Source organism: Microtus ochrogaster, unplaced genomic scaffold, assembly GCF_000317375.1.
Source record: "Microtus ochrogaster isolate Prairie Vole_2 unplaced genomic scaffold, MicOch1.0 UNK11, whole genome shotgun sequence".
NCBI lineage: Eukaryota > Metazoa > Chordata > Mammalia > Rodentia > Cricetidae > Microtus > Microtus ochrogaster.
In genome coordinates this window covers 5,891,134-5,896,435 of record NW_004949109.1, presented here as the reverse complement: position 1 = coordinate 5,896,435, position 5,302 = coordinate 5,891,134, and positions in this window count along the sequence as shown.

Here is a 5,302-nt window from a genome sequence, read left to right as displayed (position 1 = left end):
ATAATAAATAATAATAATATAACTAAAATAACTAAAGCTCCCACCCACACCGCTACTTACTTTCTCATCTGCTCCTGCCCAGCTCGTGCTCAGCAGCTTCACTCTCCACAGCTCTTTCCAATGTATTTGGTAGAAAGTTCTCACGCAAGCATTGGGCACCTGCCGTACCTTGATTTCCTCCAGAAATTGCCTATTGAACATTTTCTATCAGCTCCACATGGCTCCAAATTACGGTCACGGCTACAGGAACTGCCAGCTCCCTCAACAAAGCTGGGGACTCTGTGGAGTCCGTGAGAGGCCTTATTTATTACCTCTCCCAGAGAAAGCAGACCGGGGAAGTAATCGTCACAGTAATATTTACCCCTTAATAACTGCCTATTTTTACACCAATGTTAGAGGTTAATAGGAGCGTTATTTACTCCTCTGCCAAAAGAACTGAAGGATGTGAAATGTAGCAGTCAATAAAACTGAGCAGTCAGATAAATAACATATTCATATTATTTCCTGACAAATCCTTCTGCAACCCCAGGATATAAATAAGCCCAAGAAGGCGGTTCCTGAATTACAAATTTACTGATGTGTTAAAATATAATTTTTAAAAGGACTTCAAGGCCCATACGCATTGGATTCTATAAACACTGGCAGACTTGTGCATACAGATATACATATGGTGTGATGCATACATGGTGATATACATGTACATATGATGCCAATGTGGAGGTACCACCCCTCATTCCCTCTCTACCTGTGCCATGACACCTCTCAGCTCCCCTCTTCTCCGATGACTCTTTCCCAATCACCTCTCATATGCTTGTCTCAGAGCCAAGGAAGCCTCCCTCCCAAGCCAGCACTCCTGCCCTGGTACCTTTTTCTGTGACCCCACTTGTTCCCATGACTGACTTACAAACAAATTTCTCCCATCTTCATCTTCCCTGAACTGAACCATCTATTAATGGTCTCTTTGGCATCTCTCTGACATCTTGTCTGGGTTTATGATGGCCATCTCAAGCGTGGTCTAGCTACGACATAGCTCTCAATTCCTCCCCCTTCATCCTGCTCTCATCCCCAACCACAAATGGTGCCACCTTCCGTACAGTGTTCACCAGCCCCTGCTGCATCTAAGCCACAAGCTAAGAAGCAAATGTCTCCTCATAAATCTGATGCTCAGGACTGTCCCCATCCTCCTCGTTTCTGTGCCCGCCCCACTGAGCCCAGGCCAAGCTCACCATCATTGAGCCCTTCAGCCTCCCCAGTCTTCTCCAAAGAGAATGACTACAACTCCAAATGACTTGGCACAGACCCGGCCTCCTCTCCTGTCCCTTTTCTCCTTCCTTCTTCTAGGGACAATCACCCTCTCTCAGTCCCTTAATCACAATAAGACGTTCTTCTGAGCAGCACACAGAGGTGGTTACAACTACAGACTTCTGCTCTCAAGACACCAGAGAAGCAGGAAGTCTAAAATCTTTTTATTAAGAAGAAAGCGCACTGGTTCCTCAAAGAAAAGCCTGGTCCCAGAACTAAGTTCTAAACACAGGTTAACACGAAGTGACAAAAGACAGTGTTCTGGGCAGTGACTCTTGTCAGACTCAGGAAAAGAGAAGCTGAGGGAAGCCAGACAGTGGGGGCACACGCTTTTAATCCCAGCACTTGGGAGGCAGAGACAGGTGAATCCCTGTGAGCCTGGTCTACAGAGCGAGTACCAGCCAAAACAGGCTTCAAAGCTACAGAGAAACCCTGTCTTGAAAAACAATGGGCGGGGGAGAGAAAGAGAGAGAGAACTAAAGGAAGAAAGAAAGAAAGAAAGAAAGAAAGAAAGAAAGAAAGAAAGAAAGAAAGAAAGAAAGAAAGAAGGAAGGAAGGAAGGAAGGAAAGAAAGAAAGAAAGAAAGAAAGAAAGAAAGAAAGAAAGAAAGAAAGAAAGAAAGAAAGCTGAAGCATCCTGAAAGGACCCCAAATCTTTTCTTTCCCCTTTCCCACTTGTCTCTGATGTTCTGGGGCTCTGCCCACTCTCAGTTTAGTCCATTCTGGGTCTGGTTCAGCAATCACACAGTGTCCTGGCTGAAAACCCACTTTCCTACCAATTAGGTGGAAGAGCTTGGCTGTTTCTCTATGTCTCTGTGTTCATTGTTCCAGCAGAAAGCCACAGGGACCATTTACCCTGGTGCTAAAATGCTAACTACTATTTAAGATTCTCACATTTGTAAGAGGGAGGCTGGATGTGTGCAAGGGGCCACTTCATCCAGGGTTTTTTTTCTCTCATTAAAAAAAAATGTTTATGGTAATGGGGAGTTTGGAAGCCCAGGATGACTAGTTCTCTTTAAAATAAAAACCACACAACTCAACAAGTAACCCAGACCTTGGCATAGGGCCTGGAGGATGGTGGCACCCCACAGGGTCTGAAAAATGGTGACATTCAGACCTCTGCACAGAGCCTAGAGGATGGTGGCACTTAGGAAGTAGACTAAGAGAAGTGTTCTTTCCCTGTGGGGAGCTCTCATAAGGCCCCATACTATCCCTCAGATTTTTATTTACTTTATTGTCTTTACTATTATTATTACTACTATTGTACCTGTGTATGGGTACAGTGCACATGGAAGTCAGAGGATAACTTTGCAGCACATATCCTTACCCACTAAACCATCGTGCTGGTACTCCCCAGGAATTCTTAACAGTTTGGACCCAGAATAAGTGTTTGTTGAATTGTAGAAATTCTGTAAAAAGATACATTAAAAAAATATTTCCAGAAGACAAAAATGTAATTTATGTGAATAGACCAATGATAATAATAAGCCCAAGCATCGATGGGTTCCTTCTGAGGTAAAATGAGAAAGGCGCCCCAAAATGATGAAGAGCGTTGACTGCAGGATGATAGCTAATAAAACAAGGGATGTTAAGCAGAGGTTGAATAGGCAAGGATGCATTAACGATCAAAAAACTCTGAATAATGAAATATTCATTGTTTGTTGAATTATTTTGTTTGGTTGATTTAATCTGCCTCACTCGATTTCCATAGCATCATCTATAGATCTACTATATTCTCTTTCATTGTCGTACTTTCATCTTGAGATCTTTCCAAGAAACGGAAAAACGCAAGAGGTCGCACAGCAAGTGCAGTACGCTGACCTTTATTTCAGCACTGAGCGCGTTGTTTGTATATGGGCTGGAGCCAGTCCCTTTAAGGACATCTATTTACTCTTCTTTTAGTCATTGGTTTCCTACACGGGATCACTAATTGCCCTTTGTACATACATGCTTACATGTATACAAATAGATACACACTATAAATTCTTGGAACTGCTGGGTCCAGCCATGTATTCATTCTAGAAGTTGCTGGCAGGAGTTTACCAAAACGAATGCAGCCAGAGGCCAGGAGAACCCTTACTCACATCTGCCAACCTTGAGGGTCACCAAACATTTTAAACAACTCTCAGTGTCACGGGTGAACATGCTGCGTTAGTGTGCTCTGGCTATCATAAAAAATACCACAGACGAGTCGGTTTGAGAACAAGAATGCATATTCCCACAGTTCTGGAGGCTGAAGGCTCAGGTCTAGGCTCCAGCATAGCCAGGTTCTGGTGGGAGCCTCTTCCTGGAATGCAGATGGGTCCTCCCCAGTGCACCCACTCACGGTTCCAGAGAGCGGTGGAAAGCAAGCTCTCTCCGCTGTGTCTTGTTGAAAGGATACGAATTGTATTATAGGCCCCACCCTTACAACCTTATCTAACCCCAATCACCTCCCCAAAGCCCCAGGTCTAAATGGCTTCACATGGGTGTGGGGTGGAACAGGAGCATGCAGCTCATCAACCCCAGGATTGCTTCCATACAGGGCTGGTCTCTTGCCACTGTTTACTGTTCCATCAACACCACGATTAGCTGCTGTCTGTTTTCCTTCTCTGTTGATCAGCAGGGCTTTTCAGATTTTAGAGACATTAGCCCTTTGTCATGTATAGCTTTACCTACCTGCTCTGGGTTGTTCTCTTCTGATTGGGTTTGCATAGCTTTTTGTGTTGAACTTTAACTGCATATAATTAAACTCTTTTCATGACTTCTTCTCATATATAATACACTTTTCATATAATTATGTCTTTTTTATGACTTCTTGTCTTACTAGAAAGGGCTTTGTTTCACCAACATTTACAAGCTGGGGAATCGTTTCTTTCTCTAATCTTGAGATAGGAGTTGCTACTTAAGCAATTGGTCATGGGGGCCCTTCTTTCCAGGGTGACTTTGCCAGTGTTGGTTTTTTGCTTGATTGCTTGCTTGTTTGTTTTTTAAACCAGAAAACTGGCGCTTTTGGTCTTGTTTGTGACAGCGATCGTGGAGACCTGAAAGACTGCCATGTCCAAACCTCTTTCTCAGGTGCCCCTGGGCACTTACAAGTGATATGACACATTTGTATAAATCAAAGTCCCCAAATCCTTTCTTGGTGACAGTTTGTGTATGGTGAGGATCCAAGCCAGGACTCCACAAATGCTAGGCAAGCACCCTTCCACAGAGCTACACTCTGAGTCTAACAGCGACTTCTGAGTTCTCCGAAGTCTTTAGAAAAGACAAAGGTAGGAGTATGTGTGTGTGAGAGAGAGAGTTAGAGACAGACAGAGAGAGACAGAGACGGAGAGATAGACAGGAGTTAGGGCACGTATCCAGAGCATATGACTGCTCCCCTCTCCACTTGGAGTCCCTAAAAGTCATAGAAAGAGCTTTGTAGTGAACTAGTTTGGGAAAGAGAGGGACGAAAATAGAAAACCGCTTCAAGAAAATGATGTGACCTGGATGACTTGGAGGTTGACCTAGTAAAACTTAGAGCTCTGGTGTTTATAAATACCGGACTTTAAAACCCACATACTGCCAACATCATCTTGATATCGCGTGTGAGCAGGACCCTCCGGGCCATGCCAGGTTGTGTAATGTGCCAAACTATGTCTCTTCTGTGACGTTCTTCATGCATTCGTGTATGGTGTGTGTGTGTGTGGTATGTGTGTGTGGTGTGTGTGTGTGGTATGTGTGTGTGGTATGTATGTGTGGTGTGTGTGGTGTGTGTGTGTGGTATGTGTGTGTGGTATGTATGTGTGGTGTGTGTGGTGTGTGTGTGTGTGGTATGTGTGTATGGTATGTATGTGTGGTGTGTGTGTGGTATGTGTGTGTGGTATGTATGTGTGGTGTGTGTGTGGTATGTGTGTGTGGTATGTATGTGTGGTGTGTGTGTGGTATGTGTGTGTGGTATGTGTGTGTGGTATGTATGTGTGGTATGTGTGTGTGGTATGTATGTGTGGTGTGTGGTGTGTGTGTGTGGTATGTGTGTG